Source organism: Symphalangus syndactylus, chromosome Y (assembly GCF_028878055.3).
Source record: "Symphalangus syndactylus isolate Jambi chromosome Y, NHGRI_mSymSyn1-v2.1_pri, whole genome shotgun sequence".
In the NCBI taxonomy this organism is placed as follows: Eukaryota; Metazoa; Chordata; class Mammalia; order Primates; family Hylobatidae; genus Symphalangus; species Symphalangus syndactylus.
In genome coordinates this window covers 13,137,087-13,161,896 of record NC_072448.2, presented here as the reverse complement: position 1 = coordinate 13,161,896, position 24,810 = coordinate 13,137,087, and positions in this window count along the sequence as shown.

The following is a 24,810-nucleotide window of genomic DNA, read 5'->3' as shown; positions in this document are numbered from 1 at the left end:
GAAATGGCTTCCCATAAAAACTACACGGAAGCATCCTGTGAAACTCCTTTTTGATGTGTGCATTCAACTCACAGAGGTGAACCTTACGTTACATTGAGCAGTTTTGAAACACTCCTTTTGTAGAATCCACAAGTGGACATTTGGAGATCGTTGAGGCCTACAGTGAAGAACGAAATATCTTCCCATAAAAACTACACAGAAGCAATCCGTGAAACTTCTTTCTATTGTGTTCATTCTTGTGACAGGGTTGAACCTTTCTTCTGATTCAGCAGTTTTGACACACTCTTTTTGGAGAATCTGCAGGGGGACACATGGAGTGCTTTCAGGCCAAACGTGAAATAAGGGATGTATACAAAAAACACTACACAGAATCATTCCGTGAAACTTCTTTCACATCTGTGCGTTCATCTCATTGAATTCAAACCTCCTTTTCATTGAGCTGTTTTGCAACAACTTTTTGTTGAATCTGCAAGTGGATGTTCGGAGGTCTGTGTGGCCTATTGTGAAAAACGAAATACCTTCAACTGAAAACTACACAGAATACTGCGGCGGAAACTCTTTCTAGCCTCTGCATTCATCAGGGTTCCTGTGCATTCATCTCACAGCGTGTTGAAGTTTTCTTTCGTTTGAGCAGTTTTGAAACACTCTTTTGGTGTAAACCGCAAGTGGACATTTGGAGTGCTTTGAGGCCTATCGGGGAAAATAGAATATCTTCAAATGTGATCAACACAGAAGTAATCTGTGTGAAACGTCATTATGATCCGTGCATTCATCTCAGAGGGGGGAAGATTTCTTTCGATTGTGCAGCTTTCAAACAGGCTTTTCCGAGAATCTGCAATTGGACATTTCAAGAGCATTGAGGCCAATGGTGGAAAAAGAAATATCATCCCGTAAAAAATGCAAGGAAGCATTCTGTGAAATATCTTTCTGATCTCTGCATTCAACTAAGAGATTTGAACCTTACTTTTGATTGAGCAGTTTTGAAACCGTCTTTTGTAGTATCTGCAATTGGACATTTGGAGAACCTTGAGGTATCTGGCAATAACGATATATCTTCCCATAAAACCTGAGCAGAAGCATTCTGTGAAACTTCTTTCTTTTCAGATAATCCACCTCACAGAGTAGAACCTTTCCTTTGACTGAGCAGTTGTGAAAATCTTCGTTGAATCTGCAATTGAACATTTCTTGAGCATTGAGGCCTACAGTGAAAAAGGAAATATCTCGCCTTAAAAACGACACGGAAGCAGTCTGTGAAACTCCTTCCTGATCTGTGTATTCGTCTAGCAAGTTTGAACCTTACTTTTGATTGAGCAGATTTGAGACACTCTTTCTGTAGTATCTGCAAGTGGACATTTTGAGTACTTTGAGGCCGATGGTGAAACTCGAAATATCTTCCCCTGGAAACTAGACAGAAGAATTTTGTGAAGCTACTTTCTCTTCCCTGCGTTCAACACACAGAGTAGAAACTCTCTTTAGAATGAGGAGTTTCGAAACTCACTTTGCGCAGAATCTGCAGGTGGACATTTGGAGGGGTTTGAGGCCTGTCTTTTAAAAAGGGATATCCTCAAATAAAAACTAAACAGAAGCGTACTGTGTAACTTCCTTCTTATCCATGCAATCGTTTCACTGACTTTAACATTTCATTTCATTGAGCTGTTTTGAAACACCCTTGATGAAGAATCTGCAAGTGGATATTTGGAGAACAGAGAGGCCTAAAGTCATAAAAGAAATATCTTCCCAGGAAACTATGCAGAATCATTCTCTGAAACTCCTTTCTGATCTGCGCGTTCCTCTAAAAGAGAAGAACGTTTCTTTTGTTTCAGCAGTTTTGAAACACTCTTCTTATAGTATCTGCCAGTGGACATTTGCGGATCTTTGACGCCTATGATGAAAAACGCAACATGTTCATGTAAAAACTACACAGAATACTTCTCTGGAAATTGTTTCTATTCTCTACATTCATCACACCGAGTGGAACCTTTCTTTTGATTGAGTTATTTTGATACACTCTTTCTACATAAACTGCAAGTGGACATTTGGAGTGCTTTAAGCCTGTTGTGGAAAAAGGAATATCTTCACAGAAAAACTACAGAGAAGCATCCTTTCAAATTTCTTTCCATTCTGTGCATTCACCTCAGAGAGTTGAACTTTTCTTTTGACTGAGCAGTTTTGAAACCCTCTTTTTGAAGCATCTGCAAGTGGACATTTGGACAGCTTTGAGGCCTCTCTTGGAAAAATGTATATCTTCAAATAAAAAGTACACAGAAGCACTCTGTGAAACTTCTTTCTGATGCTTGCATTCACCTCACTGAGTTGAAAAGTTCCTTTGATTGAGCTGTTTCGAAACACTCCTTTTGTAGAACCTGGAAGTGGATATTCGGAGAACATTGAGGCATACAGTGAAATTCAAAATATTTTCCCACTACAACTACACAGAATCGTTCTGTGAAACTACTTTCTGATCTGTGCCTTCAGCTCACAGTGTAGAACCTTTATGGTGACGGAGCGGTTTTGAAACAACCTTCTTGTACAATATGCAGGTGGACATTTGGAGATCTTTGAGGCCTACGGTGAAAAACAATATATCTTCAAGTAGAGAATACACAGAATACTGCTGTGGAAATCCTTTCTGTTCTCTGCATTCAACTCACAGAGTTGAACTTTCCTTTTGATTCAGCAGTTTCAAAACACTATTTTTGTATCAACTGCAATTGGATTTTTGGAGCGCCTCGAGGCCTATCGTGGAAAGTGGAATATCTTCAACTATAAGCCACACAGAAAAAAAATCTGTGAAACTTCGCTACGAAACTTGCATTCAACTGAGAGAGGGGAAACTTTCTTTGGATTGTGCAGGTTTGAAGCAGGCTTTCCGAAGAATCTGCAGTTGGACATTTCTGGAGCATTGGGGCCCGTGGTGAAAAAAGAAATGGCTTCCCATAAAAACTACACGGAAGCATCCTGTGAAACTCCTTTTTGATGTGTGCATTCAACTCACAGAGGTGAACCTTACGTTACATTGAGCAGTTTTGAAACACTCCTTTTGTAGAATCCACAAGTGGACATTTGGAGATCGTTGAGGCCTACAGTGAAGAACGAAATATCTTCCCATAGAAACTACACAGAAGCAATCCGTGAAACTTCTTTCTATTGTGTTCATTCTTGTGACAGGGTTGAACCTTTCTTCTGATTCAGCAGTTTTGACACACTCTTTTTGGAGAATCTGCAGGGGGACACATGGAGTGCTTTCAGGCCAAACGTGAAATAAGGGATGTATACAAAAAACACTACACAGAATCATTCCGTGAAACTTCTTTCACATCTGTGCGTTCATCTCATTGAATTCAAACCTCCTTTTCATTGAGCTGTTTTGCAACAACTTTTTGTTGAATCTGCAAGTGGATGTTCGGAGGTCTGTGTAGCCTATTGTGAAAAACGAAATACCTTCAACTGAAAACTACACAGAATACTGCGGCGGAAACTCTTTCTAGTCTCTGCATTCATCAGGGTTCCTGTGCATTCATCTCACAGCGTGTTGAAGTTTTCTTTCGATTGAGCAGTTTTGAAACACTCTTTTGGTGTAAACCGCAAGTGGACATTTGGAGTGCTTTGAGGCCTATCGGGGAAAATAGAATATCTTCAAATGTGATCAACACAGAAGTAATCTGTGAAACGTCATTATGATCCGTGCATTCATCTCAGAGGGGGGAAGATTTCTTTCGATTGTGCAGCTTTCAAACAGGCTTTTCCGAGAATCTGCAATTGGACATTTCAAGAGCATTGAGGCCAATGGTGGAAAAAGAAATATCATCCCGTAAAAAATGCAAGGAAGCATTCTGTGAAATATCTTTCTGATCTCTGCATTCAACTAAGAGATTTGAACCTTACTTTTGATTGAGCAGTTTTGAAACCGTCTTTTGTAGTATCTGCAATTGGACATTTGGAGAACCTTGAGGTATCTGGCAATAACGATATATCTTCCCATAAAACCTGAGCAGAAGCATTCTGTGAAACTTCTTTCTTTTCAGATAATCCACCTCACAGAGTAGAACCTTTCCTTTGACTGAGCAGTTGTGAAAATCTTCGTTGAATCTGCAATTGAACATTTCTTGAGCATTGAGGCCTACAGTGAAAAAGGAAATATCTCGCCTTAAAAACGACACGGAAGCAGTCTGTGAAACTTCTTCCTGATCTGTGTATTCGTCTAGCAAGGTTGAACCTTACTTTTGATTGAGCAGTTTTGAGACACTCTTTCTGTAGTATCTGCCAGTGGACATTTTGAGTACTTTGAGGCCGATGGTGAAACTCGAAATATCTTCCCCTGGAAACTAGACAGAAGAATTTTGTGAAGCTACTTTCTCTTCCCTGCGTTCAACACACAGAGTAGAAACTCTCTTTAGAATGAGGAGTTTCGAAACTCACTTTGCGCAGAATCTGCAGGTGGACATTTGGAGGGGTTTGAGGCCTGTCTTTTAAAAAGGGATATCCTCAAATAGAAACTAAACAGAAGTGTTCTGTGTAACTTCCTTCTTATCCATGCAATCGTTTCACTGACTTTAACATTTCATTTCATTGAGCTGTTTTGAAACACCCTTGATGAAGGATCTGCAAGTGGATATTTGGAGAACAGAGAGGCCTAAAGTCATAAAAGAAATATCTTCCCAGGAAACTATGCAGAATCATTCTCTGAAACTCCTTTCTGATCTGCGCGTTCCTCTAAAAGAGAAGAACGTTTCTTTTGTTTCAGCAGTTTTGAAACACTCTTTTTATAGTATCTGCCAGTGGACATTTGCGGATCTTTGACGCCTATGATGAAAAACGCAACATGTTCATGTAAAAACTACACAGAATACTTCTCTGGAAATTGTTTCTATTCTCTACATTCATCACACCGAGTGGAACCTTTCTTTTGATTGAGTTATTTTGATACACTCTTTCTACATAAACTGCAAGTGGACATTTGGAGCGCTTTAAGCCTGTTGTGGAAAAAGGAATATCTTCACAGAAAAACTACAGAGAAGCATCCTTTCAAATTTCTTTCCATTCTGTGCATTCACCTCAGAGAGTTGAACTTTTCTTTTGACTGAGCAGTTTTGAAACACTCTTTTTGAAGCATCTGCAAGTGGACATTTGGACAGCTTTGAGGCCTCTCTTGGAAAAATGTATATCTTCAAATAAAAAGTACACAGAAGCACTCTGTGAAACTTCTTTCTGATGCTTGCATTCACCTCACTGAGTTGAAAACTTCCTTTGATTGAGCTGTTTCGAAACACTCCTTTTGTAGAACCTGGAAGTGGATATTCGGAGAACATTGAGGCATACAGTGAAATTCAAAATATTTTCCCACTACAACTACACAGAATCGTTCTGTGAAACTACTTTCTGATCTGTGCCTTCAGCTCACAGTGTAGAACCTTTATGGTGACGGAGCGGTTTTGAAACAGCCTTTTTGTACAATATGCAGGTGGACATTTGGAGATCTTTGAGGCCTACGGTGAAAAACAAAATATCTTCAAGTAGAGAATACACAGAATACTGCTGTGGAAATCCTTTCTGTTCTCTGCATTCAACTCACAGAGTTGAACTTTCCTTTTGATTCAGCAGTTTCAAAACACTATTTTTGTATCAACTGCAATTGGATTTTTGGAGCGCCTCGAGGCCTATCGTGGAAAGTGGAATATCTTCAACTCTAAGCCACACAGAAAAAAATCTGTGAAACTTCGCTACGAAACTTGCATTCAACTGAGAGAGGGGAAACTTTCTTTGGATTGTGCAGGTTTGAAGCAGGCTTTCCGAAGAATCTGCAGTTGGACATTTCTGGAGCATTGGGGCCCGTGGTGAAAAAAGAAATGGCTTCCCATAAAAACTACACGGAAGCATCCTGTGAAACTCCTTTTTGATGTGTGCATTCAACTCACAGAGGTGAACCTTACGTTACATTGAGCAGTTTTGAAACACTCCTTTTGTAGAATCCACAAGTGGACATTTGGAGATCGTTGAGGCCTACAGTGAAGAACGAAATATCTTCCCATAAAAACTACACAGAAGCAATCCGTGAAACTTCTTTCTATTGTGTTCATTCTTGTGACAGGGTTGAACCTTTCTTCTGATTCAGCAGTTTTGACACACTCTTTTTGGAGAATCTGCAGGGGGACACATGGAGTGCTTTCAGGCCAAACGTGAAATAAGGGATGTATACAAAAAACACTACACAGAATCATTCCGTGAAACTTCTTTCACATCTGTGCGTTCATCTCATTGAATTCAAACCTCCTTTTCATTGAGCTGTTTTGCAACAACTTTTTGTTGAATCTGCAAGTGGATGTTCGGAGGTCTGTGTGGCCTATTGTGAAAAACGAAATACCTTCAACTGAAAACTACACAGAATACTGCGGCGGAAACTCTTTCTAGCCTCTGCATTCATCAGGGTTCCTGTGCATTCATCTCACAGCGTGTTGAAGTTTTCTTTCGTTTGAGCAGTTTTGAAACACTCTTTTGGTGTAAACCGCAAGTGGACATTTGCAGTGCTTTGAGGCCTATCGGGGAAAATAGAATATCTTCAAATGTGATCAACACAGAAGTAATCTGTGTGAAACGTCATTATGATCCGTGCATTCATCTCAGAGGGGGGAAGATTTCTTTCGATTGTGCAGCTTTCAAACAGGCTTTTCCGAGAATCTGCAATTGGACATTTCAAGAGCATTGAGGCCAATGGTGGAAAAAGAAATATCATCCCGTAAAAAATGCAAGGAAGCATTCTGTGAAATATCTTTCTGATCTCTGCATTCAACTAAGAGATTTGAACCTTACTTTTGATTGAGCAGTTTTGAAACCGTCTTTTGTAGTATCTGCAATTGGACATTTGGAGAACCTTGAGGTATCTGGCAATAACGATATATCTTCCCATAAAACCTGAGCAGAAGCATTCTGTGAAACTTCTTTCTTTTCAGATAATCCACCTCACAGAGTAGAACCTTTCCTTTGACTGAGCAGTTGTGAAAATCTTCGTTGAATCTGCAATTGAACATTTCTTGAGCATTGAGGCCTACAGTGAAAAAGGAAATATCTCGCCTTAAAAACGACACGGAAGCAGTCTGTGAAACTCCTTCCTGATCTGTGTATTCGTCTAGCAAGTTTGAACCTTACTTTTGATTGAGCAGATTTGAGACACTCTTTCTGTAGTATCTGCAAGTGGACATTTTGAGTACTTTGAGGCCGATGGTGAAACTCGAAATATCTTCCCCTGGAAACTAGACAGAAGAATTTTGTGAAGCTACTTTCTCTTCCCTGCGTTCAACACACAGAGTAGAAACTCTCTTTAGAATGAGGAGTTTCGAAACTCACTTTGCGCAGAATCTGCAGGTGGACATTTGGAGGGGTTTGAGGCCTGTCTTTTAAAAAGGGATATCCTCAAATAAAAACTAAACAGAAGCGTACTGTGTAACTTCCTTCTTATCCATGCAATCGTTTCACTGACTTTAACATTTCATTTCATTGAGCTGTTTTGAAACACCCTTGATGAAGAATCTGCAAGTGGATATTTGGAGAACAGAGAGGCCTAAAGTCATAAAAGAAATATCTTCCCAGGAAACTATGCAGAATCATTCTCTGAAACTCCTTTCTGATCTGCGCGTTCCTCTAAAAGAGAAGAACGTTTCTTTTGTTTCAGCAGTTTTGAAACACTCTTCTTATAGTATCTGCCAGTGGACATTTGCGGATCTTTGACGCCTATGATGAAAAACGCAACATGTTCATGTAAAAACTACACAGAATACTTCTCTGGAAATTGTTTCTATTCTCTACATTCATCACACCGAGTGGAACCTTTCTTTTGATTGAGTTATTTTGATACACTCTTTCTACATAAACTGCAAGTGGACATTTGGAGTGCTTTAAGCCTGTTGTGGAAAAAGGAATATCTTCACAGAAAAACTACAGAGAAGCATCCTTTCAAATTTCTTTCCATTCTGTGCATTCACCTCAGAGAGTTGAACTTTTCTTTTGACTGAGCAGTTTTGAAACCCTCTTTTTGAAGCATCTGCAAGTGGACATTTGGACAGCTTTGAGGCCTCTCTTGGAAAAATGTATATCTTCAAATAAAAAGTACACAGAAGCACTCTGTGAAACTTCTTTCTGATGCTTGCATTCACCTCACTGAGTTGAAAAGTTCCTTTGATTGAGCTGTTTCGAAACACTCCTTTTGTAGAACCTGGAAGTGGATATTCGGAGAACATTGAGGCATACAGTGAAATTCAAAATATTTTCCCACTACAACTACACAGAATCGTTCTGTGAAACTACTTTCTGATCTGTGCCTTCAGCTCACAGTGTAGAACCTTTATGGTGACGGAGCGGTTTTGAAACAACCTTCTTGTACAATATGCAGGTGGACATTTGGAGATCTTTGAGGCCTACGGTGAAAAACAAAATATCTTCAAGTAGAGAATACACAGAATACTGCTGTGGAAATCCTTTCTGTTCTCTGCATTCAACTCACAGAGTTGAACTTTCCTTTTGATTCAGCAGTTTCAAAACACTATTTTTGTATCAACTGCAATTGGATTTTTGGAGCGCCTCGAGGCCTATCGTGGAAAGTGGAATATCTTCAACTATAAGCCACACAGAAAAAAAATCTGTGAAACTTCGCTACGAAACTTGCATTCAACTGAGAGAGGGGAAACTTTCTTTGGATTGTGCAGGTTTGAAGCAGGCTTTCCGAAGAATCTGCAGTTGGACATTTCTGGAGCATTGGGGCCCGTGGTGAAAAAAGAAATGGCTTCCCATAAAAACTACACGGAAGCATCCTGTGAAACTCCTTTTTGATGTGTGCATTCAACTCACAGAGGTGAACCTTACGTTACATTGAGCAGTTTTGAAACACTCCTTTTGTAGAATCCACAAGTGGACATTTGGAGATCGTTGAGGCCTACAGTGAAGAACGAAATATCTTCCCATAGAAACTACACAGAAGCAATCCGTGAAACTTCTTTCTATTGTGTTCATTCTTGTGACAGGGTTGAACCTTTCTTCTGATTCAGCAGTTTTGACACACTCTTTTTGGAGAATCTGCAGGGGGACACATGGAGTGCTTTCAGGCCAAACGTGAAATAAGGGATGTATACAAAAAACACTACACAGAATCATTCCGTGAAACTTCTTTCACATCTGTGCGTTCATCTCATTGAATTCAAACCTCCTTTTCATTGAGCTGTTTTGCAACAACTTTTTGTTGAATCTGCAAGTGGATGTTCGGAGGTCTGTGTAGCCTATTGTGAAAAACGAAATACCTTCAACTGAAAACTACACAGAATACTGCGGCGGAAACTCTTTCTAGTCTCTGCATTCATCAGGGTTCCTGTGCATTCATCTCACAGCGTGTTGAAGTTTTCTTTCGATTGAGCAGTTTTGAAACACTCTTTTGGTGTAAACCGCAAGTGGACATTTGGAGTGCTTTGAGGCCTATCGGGGAAAATAGAATATCTTCAAATGTGATCAACACAGAAGTAATCTGTGAAACGTCATTATGATCCGTGCATTCATCTCAGAGGGGGGAAGATTTCTTTCGATTGTGCAGCTTTCAAACAGGCTTTTCCGAGAATCTGCAATTGGACATTTCAAGAGCATTGAGGCCAATGGTGGAAAAAGAAATATCATCCCGTAAAAAATGCAAGGAAGCATTCTGTGAAATATCTTTCTGATCTCTGCATTCAACTAAGAGATTTGAACCTTACTTTTGATTGAGCAGTTTTGAAACCGTCTTTTGTAGTATCTGCAATTGGACATTTGGAGAACCTTGAGGTATCTGGCAATAACGATATATCTTCCCATAAAACCTGAGCAGAAGCATTCTGTGAAACTTCTTTCTTTTCAGATAATCCACCTCACAGAGTAGAACCTTTCCTTTGACTGAGCAGTTGTGAAAATCTTCGTTGAATCTGCAATTGAACATTTCTTGAGCATTGAGGCCTACAGTGAAAAAGGAAATATCTCGCCTTAAAAACGACACGGAAGCAGTCTGTGAAACTTCTTCCTGATCTGTGTATTCGTCTAGCAAGGTTGAGCCTTACTTTTGATTGAGCAGTTTTGAGACACTCTTTCTGTAGTATCTGCCAGTGGACATTTTGAGTACTTTGAGGCCGATGGTGAAACTCGAAATATCTTCCCCTGGAAACTAGACAGAAGAATTTTGTGAAGCTACTTTCTCTTCTCTGCGTTCAACACACAGAGTAGAAACTCTCTTTAGAATGAGGAGTTTCGAAACTCACTTTGCGCAGAATCTGCAGGTGGACATTTGGAGGGGTTTGAGGCCTGTCTTTTAAAAAGGGATATCCTCAAATAAAAACTAAACAGAAGCGTACTGTGTAACTTCCTTCTTATCCATGCAATCGTTTCACTGACTTTAACATTTCATTTCATTGAGCTGTTTTGAAACACCCTTGATGAAGAATCTGCAAGTGGATATTTGGAGAACAGAGAGGCCTAAAGTCATAAAAGAAATATCTTCCCAGGAAACTATGCAGAATCATTCTCTGAAACTCCTTTCTGATCTGCGCGTTCCTCTAAAAGAGAAGAACGTTTCTTTTGTTTCAGCAGTTTTGAAACACTCTTCTTATAGTATCTGCCAGTGGACATTTGCGGATCTTTGACGCCTATGATGAAAAACGCAACATGTTCATGTAAAAACTACACAGAATACTTCTCTGGAAATTGTTTCTATTCTCTACATTCATCACACCGAGTGGAACCTTTCTTTTGATTGAGTTATTTTGATACACTCTTTCTACATAAACTGCAAGTGGACATTTGGAGCGCTTTAAGCCTGTTGTGGAAAAAGGAATATCTTCACAGAAAAACTACAGAGAAGCATTCTTTCAAATTTCTTTCCATTCTGTGCATTCACCTCAGAGAGTTGAACTTTTCTTTTGACTGAGCAGTTTTGAAACACTCTTTTTGAAGCATCTGCAAGTGGACATTTGGACAGCTTTGAGGCCTCTCTTGGAAAAATGTATATCTTCAAATAAAAAGTACACAGAAGCACTCTGTGAAACTTCTTTCTGATGCTTGCATTCACCTCACTGAGTTGAAAACTTCCTTTGATTGAGCTGTTTCGAAACACTCCTTTTGTAGAACCTGGAAGTGGATATTCGGAGAACATTGAGGCATACAGTGAAATTCAAAATATTTTCCCACTACAACTACACAGAATCGTTCTGTGAAACTACTTTCTGATCTGTGCCTTCAGCTCACAGTGTAGAACCTTTATGGTGACGGAGCGGTTTTGAAACAACCTTCTTGTACAATATGCAGGTGGACATTTGGAGATCTTTGAGGCCTACGGTGAAAAACAAAATATCTTCAAGTAGAGAATACACAGAATACTGCTGTGGAAATCCTTTCTGTTCTCTGCATTCAACTCACAGAGTTGAACTTTCCTTTTGATTCAGCAGTTTCAAAACACTATTTTTGTATCAACTGCAATTGGATTTTTGGAGCGCCTCGAGGCCTATCGTGGAAAGTGGAATATCTTCAACTATAAGCCACACAGAAAAAAAATCTGTGAAACTTCGCTACGAAACTTGCATTCAACTGAGAGAGGGGAAACTTTCTTTGGATTGTGCAGGTTTGAAGCAGGCTTTCCGAAGAATCTGCAGTTGGACATTTCTGGAGCATTGGGGCCCGTGGTGAAAAAAGAAATGGCTTCCCATAAAAACTACACGGAAGCATCCTGTGAAACTCCTTTTTGATGTGTGCATTCAACTCACAGAGGTGAACCTTACGTTACATTGAGCAGTTTTGAAACACTCCTTTTGTAGAATCCACAAGTGGACATTTGGAGATCGTTGAGGCCTACAGTGAAGAACGAAATATCTTCCCATAGAAACTACACAGAAGCAATCCGTGAAACTTCTTTCTATTGTGTTCATTCTTGTGACAGGGTTGAACCTTTCTTCTGATTCAGCAGTTTTGACACACTCTTTTTGGAGAATCTGCAGGGGGACACATGGAGTGCTTTCAGGCCAAACGTGAAATAAGGGATGTATACAAAAAACACTACACAGAATCATTCCGTGAAACTTCTTTCACATCTGTGCGTTCATCTCATTGAATTCAAACCTCCTTTTCATTGAGCTGTTTTGCAACAACTTTTTGTTGAATCTGCAAGTGGATGTTCGGAGGTCTGTGTGGCCTATTGTGAAAAACGAAATACCTTCAACTGAAAACTACACAGAATACTGCGGCGGAAACTCTTTCTAGTCTCTGCATTCATCAGGGTTCCTGTGCATTCATCTCACAGCGTGTTGAAGTTTTCTTTCGATTGAGCAGTTTTGAAACACTCTTTTGGTGTAAACCGCAAGTGGACATTTGGAGTGCTTTGAGGCCTATCGGGGAAAATAGAATATCTTCAAATGTGATCAACACAGAAGTAATCTGTGAAACGTCATTATGATCCGTGCATTCATCTCAGAGGGGGGAAGATTTCTTTCGATTGTGCAGCTTTCAAACAGGCTTTTCCGAGAATCTGCAATTGGACATTTCAAGAGCATTGAGGCCAATGGTGGAAAAAGAAATATCATCCCGTAAAAAATGCAAGGAAGCATTCTGTGAAATATCTTTCTGATCTCTGCATTCAACTAAGAGATTTGAACCTTACTTTTGATTGAGCAGTTTTGAAACCGTCTTTTGTAGTATCTGCAATTGGACATTTGGAGAACCTTGAGGTATCTGGCAATAACGATATATCTTCCCATAAAACCTGAGCAGAAGCATTCTGTGAAACTTCTTTCTTTTCAGATAATCCACCTCACAGAGTAGAACCTTTCCTTTGACTGAGCAGTTGTGAAAATCTTCGTTGAATCTGCAATTGAACATTTCTTGAGCATTGAGGCCTACAGTGAAAAAGGAAATATCTCGCCTTAAAAACGACACGGAAGCAGTCTGTGAAACTTCTTCCTGATCTGTGTATTCGTCTAGCAAGGTTGAGCCTTACTTTTGATTGAGCAGTTTTGAGACACTCTTTCTGTAGTATCTGCCAGTGGACATTTTGAGTACTTTGAGGCCGATGGTGAAACTCGAAATATCTTCCCCTGGAAACTAGACAGAAGAATTTTGTGAAGCTACTTTCTCTTCTCTGCGTTCAACACACAGAGTAGAAACTCTCTTTAGAATGAGGAGTTTCGAAACTCACTTTGCGCAGAATCTGCAGGTGGACATTTGGAGGGGTTTGAGGCCTGTCTTTTAAAAAGGGATATCCTCAAATAAAAACTAAACAGAAGCGTACTGTGTAACTTCCTTCTTATCCATGCAATCGTTTCACTGACTTTAACATTTCATTTCATTGAGCTGTTTTGAAACACCCTTGATGAAGAATCTGCAAGTGGATATTTGGAGAACAGAGAGGCCTAAAGTCATAAAAGAAATATCTTCCCAGGAAACTATGCAGAATCATTCTCTGAAACTCCTTTCTGATCTGCGCGTTCCTCTAAAAGAGAAGAACGTTTCTTTTGTTTCAGCAGTTTTGAAACACTCTTCTTATAGTATCTGCCAGTGGACATTTGCGGATCTTTGACGCCTATGATGAAAAACGCAACATGTTCATGTAAAAACTACACAGAATACTTCTCTGGAAATTGTTTCTATTCTCTACATTCATCACACCGAGTGGAACCTTTCTTTTGATTGAGTTATTTTGATACACTCTTTCTACATAAACTGCAAGTGGACATTTGGAGCGCTTTAAGCCTGTTGTGGAAAAAGGAATATCTTCACAGAAAAACTACAGAGAAGCATTCTTTCAAATTTCTTTCCATTCTGTGCATTCACCTCAGAGAGTTGAACTTTTCTTTTGACTGAGCAGTTTTGAAACACTCTTTTTGAAGCATCTGCAAGTGGACATTTGGACAGCTTTGAGGCCTCTCTTGGAAAAATGTATATCTTCAAATAAAAAGTACACAGAAGCACTCTGTGAAACTTCTTTCTGATGCTTGCATTCACCTCACTGAGTTGAAAACTTCCTTTGATTGAGCTGTTTCGAAACACTCCTTTTGTAGAACCTGGAAGTGGATATTCGGAGAACATTGAGGCATACAGTGAAATTCAAAATATTTTCCCACTACAACTACACAGAATCGTTCTGTGAAACTACTTTCTGATCTGTGCCTTCAGCTCACAGTGTAGAACCTTTATGGTGACGGAGCGGTTTTGAAACAACCTTCTTGTACAATATGCAGGTGGACATTTGGAGATCTTTGAGGCCTACGGTGAAAAACAAAATATCTTCAAGTAGAGAATACACAGAATACTGCTGTGGAAATCCTTTCTGTTCTCTGCATTCAACTCACAGAGTTGAACTTTCCTTTTGATTCAGCAGTTTCAAAACACTATTTTTGTATCAACTGCAATTGGATTTTTGGAGCGCCTCGAGGCCTATCGTGGAAAGTGGAATATCTTCAACTATAAGCCACACAGAAAAAAAATCTGTGAAACTTCGCTACGAAACTTGCATTCAACTGAGAGAGGGGAAACTTTCTTTGGATTGTGCAGGTTTGAAGCAGGCTTTCCGAAGAATCTGCAGTTGGACATTTCTGGAGCATTGGGGCCCGTGGTGAAAAAAGAAATGGCTTCCCATAAAAACTACACGGAAGCATCCTGTGAAACTCCTTTTTGATGTGTGCATTCAACTCACAGAGGTGAACCTTACGTTACATTGAGCAGTTTTGAAACACTCCTTTTGTAGAATCCACAAGTGGACATTTGGAGATCGTTGAGGCCTACAGTGAAGAACGAAATATCTTCCCATAGAAACTACACAGAAGCAATCCGTGAAACTTCTTTCTATTGTGTTCATTCTTGTGACAGGGTTGAACCTTTCTTCTGATTCAGCAGTTTTGACACACTCTTTTTGGAGAATCTGCAGGGGGACACATGGAGTGCTTTCAGGCCAAACGTGAAATAAGGGATGTATACAAAAAACACTACACAGAATCATTCCGTGAAACTTCTTTCACATCTGTGCGTTCATCTCATTGAATTCAAACCTCCTTTTCATTGAGCTGTTTTGCAACAACTTTTTGTTGAATCTGCAAGTGGATGTTCGGAGGTCTGTGTGGCCTATTGTGAAAAACGAAATACCTTCAACTGAAAACTACACAGAATACTGCGGTGGAAACTCTTTCTAGTCTCTGCATTCATCAGGGTTCCTGTGCATTCATCTCACAGCGTGTTGAAGTTTTCTTTCGATTGAGCAGTTTTGAAACACTCTTTTGGTGTAAACCGCCAGTGGACATTTGGAGTGCTTTGAGGCCTATCGGGGAAAATAGAATATCTTCAAATGTGATCAACACAGAAGTAATCTGTGTGAAACGTCATTATGATCCGTGCATTCATCTCAGAGGGGGGAAAATTTCTTTCGATTGTGCAGCTTTCAAACAGGCTTTTCCGAGAATCTGCAATTGGACATTTCAAGAGCATTGAGGCCAATGGTGGAAAAAGAAATATCATCCCGTAAAAAATGCAAGGAAGCATTCTGTGAAATATCTTTCTGATCTCTGCATTCAACTAAGAGATTTGAACCTTACTTTTGATTGAGCAGTTTTGAAACCGTCTTTTGTAGTATCTGCAATTGGACATTTGGAGAACCTTGAGGTATCTGGCAATAACGATATATCTTCCCATAAAACCTGAGCAGAAGCATTCTGTGAAACTTCTTTCTTTTCAGATAATCCACCTCACAGAGTAGAACCTTTCCTTTGACTGAGCAGTTGTGAAAATCTTCGTTGAATCTGCAATTGAACATTTCTTGAGCATTGAGGCCTACAGTGAAAAAGGAAATATCTCGCCTTAAAAACGACACGGAAGCAGTCTGTGAAACTTCTTCCTGATCTGTGTATTCGTCTAGCAAGGTTGAACCTTACTTTTGATTGAGCAGTTTTGAGACACTCTTTCTGTAGTATCTGCCAGTGGACATTTTGAGTACTTTGAGGCCGATGGTGAAACTCGAAATATCTTCCCCTGGAAACTAGACAGAAGAATTTTGTGAAGCTACTTTCTCTTCTCTGCGTTCAACACACAGAGTAGAAACTCTCTTTAGAATGAGGAGTTTCGAAACTCACTTTGCGCAGAATCTGCAGGTGGACATTTGGAGGGGTTTGAGGCCTGTCTTTTAAAAAGGGATATCCTCAAATAAAAACTAAACAGAAGCGTACTGTGTAACTTCCTTCTTATCCATGCAATCGTTTCACTGACTTTAACATTTCATTTCATTGAGCTGTTTTGAAACACCCTTGATGAAGAATCTGCAAGTGGATATTTGGAGAACAGAGAGGCCTAAAGTCATAAAAGAAATATCTTCCCAGGAAACTATGCAGAATCATTCTCTGAAACTCCTTTCTGATCTGCGCGTTCCTCTAAAAGAGAAGAACGTTTCTTTTGTTTCAGCAGTTTTGAAACACTCTTCTTATAGTATCTGCCAGTGGACATTTGCGGATCTTTGACGCCTATGATGAAAAACGCAACATGTTCATGTAAAAACTACACAGAATACTTCTCTGGAAATTGTTTCTATTCTCTACATTCATCACACCGAGTGGAACCTTTCTTTTGATTGAGTTATTTTGATACACTCTTTCTACATAAACTGCAAGTGGACATTTGGAGCGCTTTAAGCCTGTTGTGGAAAAAGGAATATCTTCACAGAAAAACTACAGAGAAGCATTCTTTCAAATTTCTTTCCATTCTGTGCATTCACCTCAGAGAGTTGAACTTTTCTTTTGACTGAGCAGTTTTGAAACACTCTTTTTGAAGCATCTGCAAGTGGACATTTGGACAGCTTTGAGGCCTCTCTTGGAAAAATGTATATCTTCAAATAAAAAGTACACAGAAGCACTCTGTGAAACTTCTTTCTGATGCTTGCATTCACCTCACTGAGTTGAAAACTTCCTTTGATTGAGCTGTTTCGAAACACTCCTTTTGTAGAACCTGGAAGTGGATATTCGGAGAACATTGAGGCATACAGTGAAATTCAAAATATTTTCCCACTACAACTACACAGAATCGTTCTGTGAAACTACTTTCTGATCTGTGCCTTCAGCTCACAGTGTAGAACCTTTATGGTGACGGAGCGGTTTTGAAACAACCTTCTTGTACAATATGCAGGTGGACATTTGGAGATCTTTGAGGCCTACGGTGAAAAACAAAATATCTTCAAGTAGAGAATACACAGAATACTGCTGTGGAAATCCTTTCTGTTCTCTGCATTCAACTCACAGAGTTGAACTTTCCTTTTGATTCAGCAGTTTCAAAACACTATTTTTGTATCAACTGCAATTGGATTTTTGGAGCGCCTCGAGGCCTATCGTGGAAAGTGGAATATCTTCAACTATAAGCCACACAGAAAAAAAATCTGTGAAACTTCGCTACGAAACTTGCATTCAACTGAGAGAGGGGAAACTTTCTTTGGATTGTGCAGGTTTGAAGCAGGCTTTCCGAAGAATCTGCAGTTGGACATTTCTGGAGCATTGGGGCCCGTGGTGAAAAAAGAAATGGCTTCCCATAAAAACTACACGGAAGCATCCTGTGAAACTCCTTTTTGATGTGTGCATTCAACTCACAGAGGTGAACCTTACGTTACATTGAGCAGTTTTGAAACACTCCTTTTGTAGAATCCACAAGTGGACATTTGGAGATCGTTGAGGCCTACAGTGAAGAACGAAATATCTTCCCATAGAAACTACACAGAAGCAATCCGTGAAACTTCTTTCTATTGTGTTCATTCTTGTGACAGGGTTGAACCTTTCTTCTGATTCAGCAGTTTTGACACACTCTTTTTGGAGAATCTGCAGGGGGACACATGGAGTGCTTTCAGGCCAAACGTGAAATAAGGGATGTATACAAAAAACACTACACAGAATCATTCCGTGAAACTTCTTTCACATCTGTGCGTTCATCTCATTGAATTCAAACCTCCTTTTCATTGAGCTGTTTTGCAACAACTTTTTGTTGAATCTGCAAGTGGATGTTCGGAGGTCTGTGTGGCCTATTGTGAAAAACGAAATACCTTCAACTGAAAACTACACAGAATACTGCGGCGGAAACTCTTTCTAGTCTCTGCATTCATCAGGGTTCCTGTGCATTCATCTCACAGCGTGTTGAAGTTTTCTTTCGATTGAGCAGTTTTGAAACACTCTTTTGGTGTAAACCGCAAGTGGACATTTGGAGTGCTTTGAGGCCTATCGGGGAAAATAGAATATCTTCAAATGTGATCAACACAGAAGTAATCTGTGAAACGTCATTATGATCCGTGCATTCATCTCAGAGGGGGGAAGATTTCTTTCGATTGTGCAGCTTTCAAACAGGCTTTTCCGAGAATCTGCAATTGGACATTTCAAGAGCATTGAGGCCAATGGTGGAAAAAGAAATATCATCCCGTAAAAAATGCAAGGAAGCATTCTGTGAAATATCTTTCTGATCTCTGCATTCAACTAAGAGATTTGAACCTTACTTTTGATTGAGCAGTTTTGAAACCGTCTTTTGTAGTATCTGCAATTGGACATTTGGAGAACCTTGAGGTATCTGGCAATAACGATATATCTTCCCATAAAACCTGAGCAGAAGCATTCTGTGAAACTTCTTTCTTTTCAGATAATCCACCTCACAGAGTAGAACCTTTCCTTTGACTGAGCAGTTGTGAAAATCTTCGTTGAATCTGCAATTGAACATTTCTTGAGCATTGAGGCCTACAGTGAAAAAGGAAATATCTCGCCTTAAAAACGACACGGAAGCAGTCTGTGAAACTTCTTCCTGATCTGTGTATTCGTCTAGCAAGGTTGAACCTTACTTTTGATTGAGCAGTTTTGAGACACTCTTTCTGTAGTATCTGCCAGTGGACATTTTGAGTACTTTGAGGCCGATGGTGAAACTCGAAATATCTTCCCCTGGAAACTAGACAGAAGAATTTTGTGAAGCTACTTTCTCTTCTCTGCGTTCAACACACAGAGTAGAAACTCTCTTTAGAATGAGGAGTTTCGAAACTCACTTTGCGCAGAATCTGCAGGTGGACATTTGGAGGGGTTTGAGGCCTGTCTTTTAAAAAGGGATATCCTCAAATAAAAACTAAACAGAAGCGTACTGTGTAACTTCCTTCTTATCCATGCAATCGTTTCACTGACTTTAACATTTCATTTCATTGAGCTGTTTTGAAACACCCTTGATGAAGAATCTGCAAGTGGATATTTGGAGAACAGAGAGGCCTAAAGTCATAAAAGAAATATCTTCCCAGGAAACTATGCAGAATCATTCTCTGAAACTCCTTTCTGATCTGCGCGTTCCTCTAAAAGAGAAGAACGTTTCTTTTGTTTCAGCAGTTTTGAAACACTCTTCTTATAGTATCTGCCAGTGGACATTTGCGGATCTTTGACGCCTATGATGAAAAACGCAACATGTTCATGTAAAAACTACACAGAATACTTCTCTGGAAATTGTTTCTATTCTCTACATTCATCACACCGAGTGGAACCTTTCTTTTGATTGAGTTATTTTGATACACTCTTTCTACATAAACTGCAAGTGGACATTTGGAGCGCTTTAAGCCTGTTGTGGAAAAAGGAATATCTTCACAGAAAAACTACAGAGAAGCATTCTTTCAAATTTCTTTCCATTCTGTGCATTCACCTCAGAGAGTTGAACTTTTCTTTTGACTGAGCAGTTTTGAAACACTCTTTTTGAAGCATCTGCAAGTGGACATTTGGACAGCTTTGAGGCCTCTCTTGGAAAAATGTATATCTTCAAATAAAAAGTACACAGAAGCACTCTGTGAAACTTCTTTCTGATGCTTGCATTCACCTCACTGAGTTGAAAACTTCCTTTGATTGAGCTGTTTCGAAACACTCCTTTTGTAGAACCTGGAAGTGGATATTCGGAGAACATTGAGGCATACAGTGAAATTCAAAATATTTTCCCACTACAACTACACAGAATCGTTCTGTGAAACTACTTTCTGATCTGTGCCTTCAGCTCACAGTGTAGAACCTTTATGGTGACGGAGCGGTTTTGAAACAACCTTCTTGTACAATATGCAGGTGGACATTTGGAGATCTTTGAGGCCTACGGTGAAAAACAAAATATCTTCAAGTAGAGAATACACAGAATACTGCTGTGGAAATCCTTTCTGTTCTCTGCATTCAACTCACAGAGTTGAACTTTCCTTTTGATTCAGCAGTTTCAAAACACTATTTTTGTATCAACTGCAATTGGATTTTTGGAGCGCCTCGAGGCCTATCGTGGAAAGTGGAATATCTTCAACTATAAGCCACACAGAAAAAAAATCTGTGAAACTTCGCTACGAAACTTGCATTCAACTGAGAGAGGGGAAACTTTCTTTGGATTGTGCAGGTTTGAAGCAGGCTTTCCGAAGAATCTGCAGTTGGACATTTCTGGAGCATTGGGGCCCGTGGTGAAAAAAGAAATGGCTTCCCATAAAAACTACACGGAAGCATCCTGTGAAACTCCTTTTTGATGTGTGCATTCAACTCACAGAGGTGAACCTTACGTTACATTGAGCAGTTTTGAAACACTCCTTTTGTAGAATCCACAAGTGGACATTTGGAGATCGTTGAGGCCTACAGTGAAGAACGAAATATCTTCCCATAGAAACTACACAGAAGCAATCCGTGAAACTTCTTTCTATTGTGTTCATTCTTGTGACAGGGTTGAACCTTTCTTCTGATTCAGCAGTTTTGACACACTCTTTTTGGAGAATCTGCAGGGGGACACATGGAGTGCTTTCAGGCCAAACGTGAAATAAGGGATGTATACAAAAAACACTACACAGAATCATTCCGTGAAACTTCTTTCACATCTGTGCGTTCATCTCATTGAATTCAAACCTCCTTTTCATTGAGCTGTTTTGCAACAACTTTTTGTTGAATCTGCAAGTGGATGTTCGGAGGTCTGTGTGGCCTATTGTGAAAAACGAAATACCTTCAACTGAAAACTACACAGAATACTGCGGCGGAAACTCTTTCTAGTCTCTGCATTCATCAGGGTTCCTGTGCATTCATCTCACAGCGTGTTGAAGTTTTCTTTCGATTGAGCAGTTTTGAAACACTCTTTTGGTGTAAACCGCAAGTGGACATTTGGAGTGCTTTGAGGCCTATCGGGGAAAATAGAATATCTTCAAATGTGATCAACACAGAAGTAATCTGTGAAACGTCATTATGATCCGTGCATTCATCTCAGAGGGGGGAAGATTTCTTTCGATTGTGCAGCTTTCAAACAGGCTTTTCCGAGAATCTGCAATTGGACATTTCAAGAGCATTGAGGCCAATGGTGGAAAAAGAAATATCATCCCGTAAAAAATGCAAGGAAGCATTCTGTGAAATATCTTTCTGATCTCTGCATTCAACTAAGAGATTTGAACCTTACTTTTGATTGAGCAGTTTTGAAACCGTCTTTTGTAGTATCTGCAATTGGACATTTGGAGAACCTTGAGGTATCTGGCAATAACGATATATCTTCCCATAAAACCTGAGCAGAAGCATTCTGTGAAACTTCTTTCTTTTCAGATAATCCACCTCACAGAGTAGAACCTTTCCTTTGACTGAGCAGTTGTGAAAATCTTCGTTGAATCTGCAATTGAACATTTCTTGAGCATTGAGGCCTACAGTGAAAAAGGAAATATCTCGCCTTAAAAACGACACGGAAGCAGTCTGTGAAACTTCTTCCTGATCTGTGTATTCGTCTAGCAAGGTTGAACCTTACTTTTGATTGAGCAGTTTTGAGACACTCTTTCTGTAGTATCTGCCAGTGGACATTTTGAGTACTTTGAGGCCGATGGTGAAACTCGAAATATCTTCCCCTGGAAACTAGACAGAAGAATTTTGTGAAGCTACTTTCTCTTCTCTGCGTTCAACACACAGAGTAGAAACTCTCTTTAGAATGAGGAGTTTCGAAACTCACTTTGCGCAGAATCTGCAGGTGGACATTTGGAGGGGTTTGAGGCCTGTCTTTTAAAAAGGGATATCCTCAAATAAAAACTAAACAGAAGCGTACTGTGTAACTTCCTTCTTATCCATGCAATCGTTTCACTGACTTTAACATTTCATTTCATTGAGCTGTTTTGAAACACCCTTGATGAAGAATCTGCAAGTGGATATTTGGAGAACAGAGAGGCCTAAAGTCATAAAAGAAATATCTTCCCAGGAAACTATGCAGAATCATTCTCTGAAACTCCTTTCTGATCTGCGCGTTCCTCTAAAAGAGAAGAACGTTTCTTTTGTTTCAGCAGTTTTGAAACACTCTTCTTATAGTATCTGCCAGTGGACATTTGCGGATCTTTGACGCCTATGATGAAAAACGCAACATGGTCATGTAAAAACTACACAGAATACTTCTCTGGAAATTGTTTCTATTCTCTACATTCATCACACCGAGTGGAACCTTTCTTTTGATTGAGTTATTTTGATACACTCTTTCTACATAAACTGCAAGTGGACATTTGGAGCGCTTTAAGCCTGTTGTGGAAAAAGGAATATCTTCACAGAAAAACTACAGAGAAGCATTCTTTCAAATTTCTTTCCATTCTGTGCATTCACCTCAGAGAGTTGAACTTTTCTTTTGACTGAGCAGTTTTGAAACACTCTTTTTGAAGCATCTGCAAGTGGACATTTGGACAGCTTTGAGGCCTCTCTTGGAAAAATGTATATCTTCAAATAAAAAGTACACAGAAGCACTCTGTGAAACTTCTTTCTGATGCTTGCATTCACCTCACTGAGTTGAAAACTTCCTTTGATTGAGCTGTTTCGAAACACTCCTTTTGTAGAACCTGGAAGTGGATATTCGGAGAACATTGAGGCATACAGTGAAATTCAAAATATTTTCCCACTACAACTACACAGAATCGTTCTGTGAAACTACTTTCTGATCTGTGCCTTCAGCTCACAGTGTAGAACCTTTATGGTGACGGAGCGGTTTTGAAACAACCTTCTTGTACAATATGCAGGTGGACATTTGGAGATCTTTGAGGCCTACGGTGAAAAACAAAATATCTTCAAGTAGAGAATACACAGAATACTGCTGTGGAAATCCTTTCTGTTCTCTGCATTCAACTCACAGAGTTGAACTTTCCTTTTGATTCAGCAGTTTCAAAACACTATTTTTGTATCAACTGCAATTGGATTTTTGGAGCGCCTCGAGGCCTATCGTGGAAAGTGGAATATCTTCAACTATAAGCCACACAGAAAAAAAATCTGTGAAACTTCGCTACGAAACTTGCATTCAACTGAGAGAGGGGAAACTTTCTTTGGATTGTGCAGGTTTGAAGCAGGCTTTCCGAAGAATCTGCAGTTGGACATTTCTGGAGCATTGGGGCCCGTGGTGAAAAAAGAAATGGCTTCCCATAAAAACTACACGGAAGCATCCTGTGAAACTCCTTTTTGATGTGTGCATTCAACTCACAGAGGTGAACCTTACGTTACATTGAGCAGTTTTGAAACACTCCTTTTGTAGAATCCACAAGTGGACATTTGGAGATCGTTGAGGCCTACAGTGAAGAACGAAATATCTTCCCATAGAAACTACACAGAAGCAATCCGTGAAACTTCTTTCTATTGTGTTCATTCTTGTGACAGGGTTGAACCTTTCTTCTGATTCAGCAGTTTTGACACACTCTTTTTGGAGAATCTGCAGGGGGACACATGGAGTGCTTTCAGGCCAAACGTGAAATAAGGGATGTATACAAAAAACACTACACAGAATCATTCCGTGAAACTTCTTTCACATCTGTGCGTTCATCTCATTGAATTCAAACCTCCTTTTCATTGAGCTGTTTTGCAACAACTTTTTGTTGAATCTGCAAGTGGATGTTCGGAGGTCTGTGTGGCCTATTGTGAAAAACGAAATACCTTCAACTGAAAACTACACAGAATACTGCGGCGGAAACTCTTTCTAGTCTCTGCATTCATCAGGGTTCCTGTGCATTCATCTCACAGCGTGTTGAAGTTTTCTTTCGATTGAGCAGTTTTGAAACACTCTTTTGGTGTAAACCGCCAGTGGACATTTGGAGTGCTTTGAGGCCTATCGGGGAAAATAGAATATCTTCAAATGTGATCAACACAGAAGTAATCTGTGTGAAACGTCATTATGATCCGTGCATTCATCTCAGAGGGGGGAAAATTTCTTTCGATTGTGCAGCTTTCAAACAGGCTTTTCCGAGAATCTGCAATTGGACATTTCAAGAGCATTGAGGCCAATGGTGGAAAAAGAAATATCATCCCGTAAAAAATGCAAGGAAGCATTCTGTGAAATATCTTTCTGATCTCTGCATTCAACTAAGAGATTTGAACCTTACTTTTGATTGAGCAGTTTTGAAACCGTCTTTTGTAGTATCTGCAATTGGACATTTGGAGAACCTTGAGGTATCTGGCAATAACGATATATCTTCCCATAAAACCTGAGCAGAAGCATTCTGTGAAACTTCTTTCTTTTCAGATAATCCACCTCACAGAGTAGAACCTTTCCTTTGACTGAGCAGTTGTGAAAATCTTCGTTGAATCTGCAATTGAACATTTCTTGAGCATTGAGGCCTACAGTGAAAAAGGAAATATCTCGCCTTAAAAACGACACGGAAGCAGTCTGTGAAACTTCTTCCTGATCTGTGTATTCGTCTAGCAAGGTTGAACCTTACTTTTGATTGAGCAGTTTTGAGACACTCTTTCTGTAGTATCTGCCAGTGGACATTTTGAGTACTTTGAGGCCGATGGTGAAACTCGAAATATCTTCCCCTGGAAACTAGACAGAAGAATTTTGTGAAGCTACTTTCTC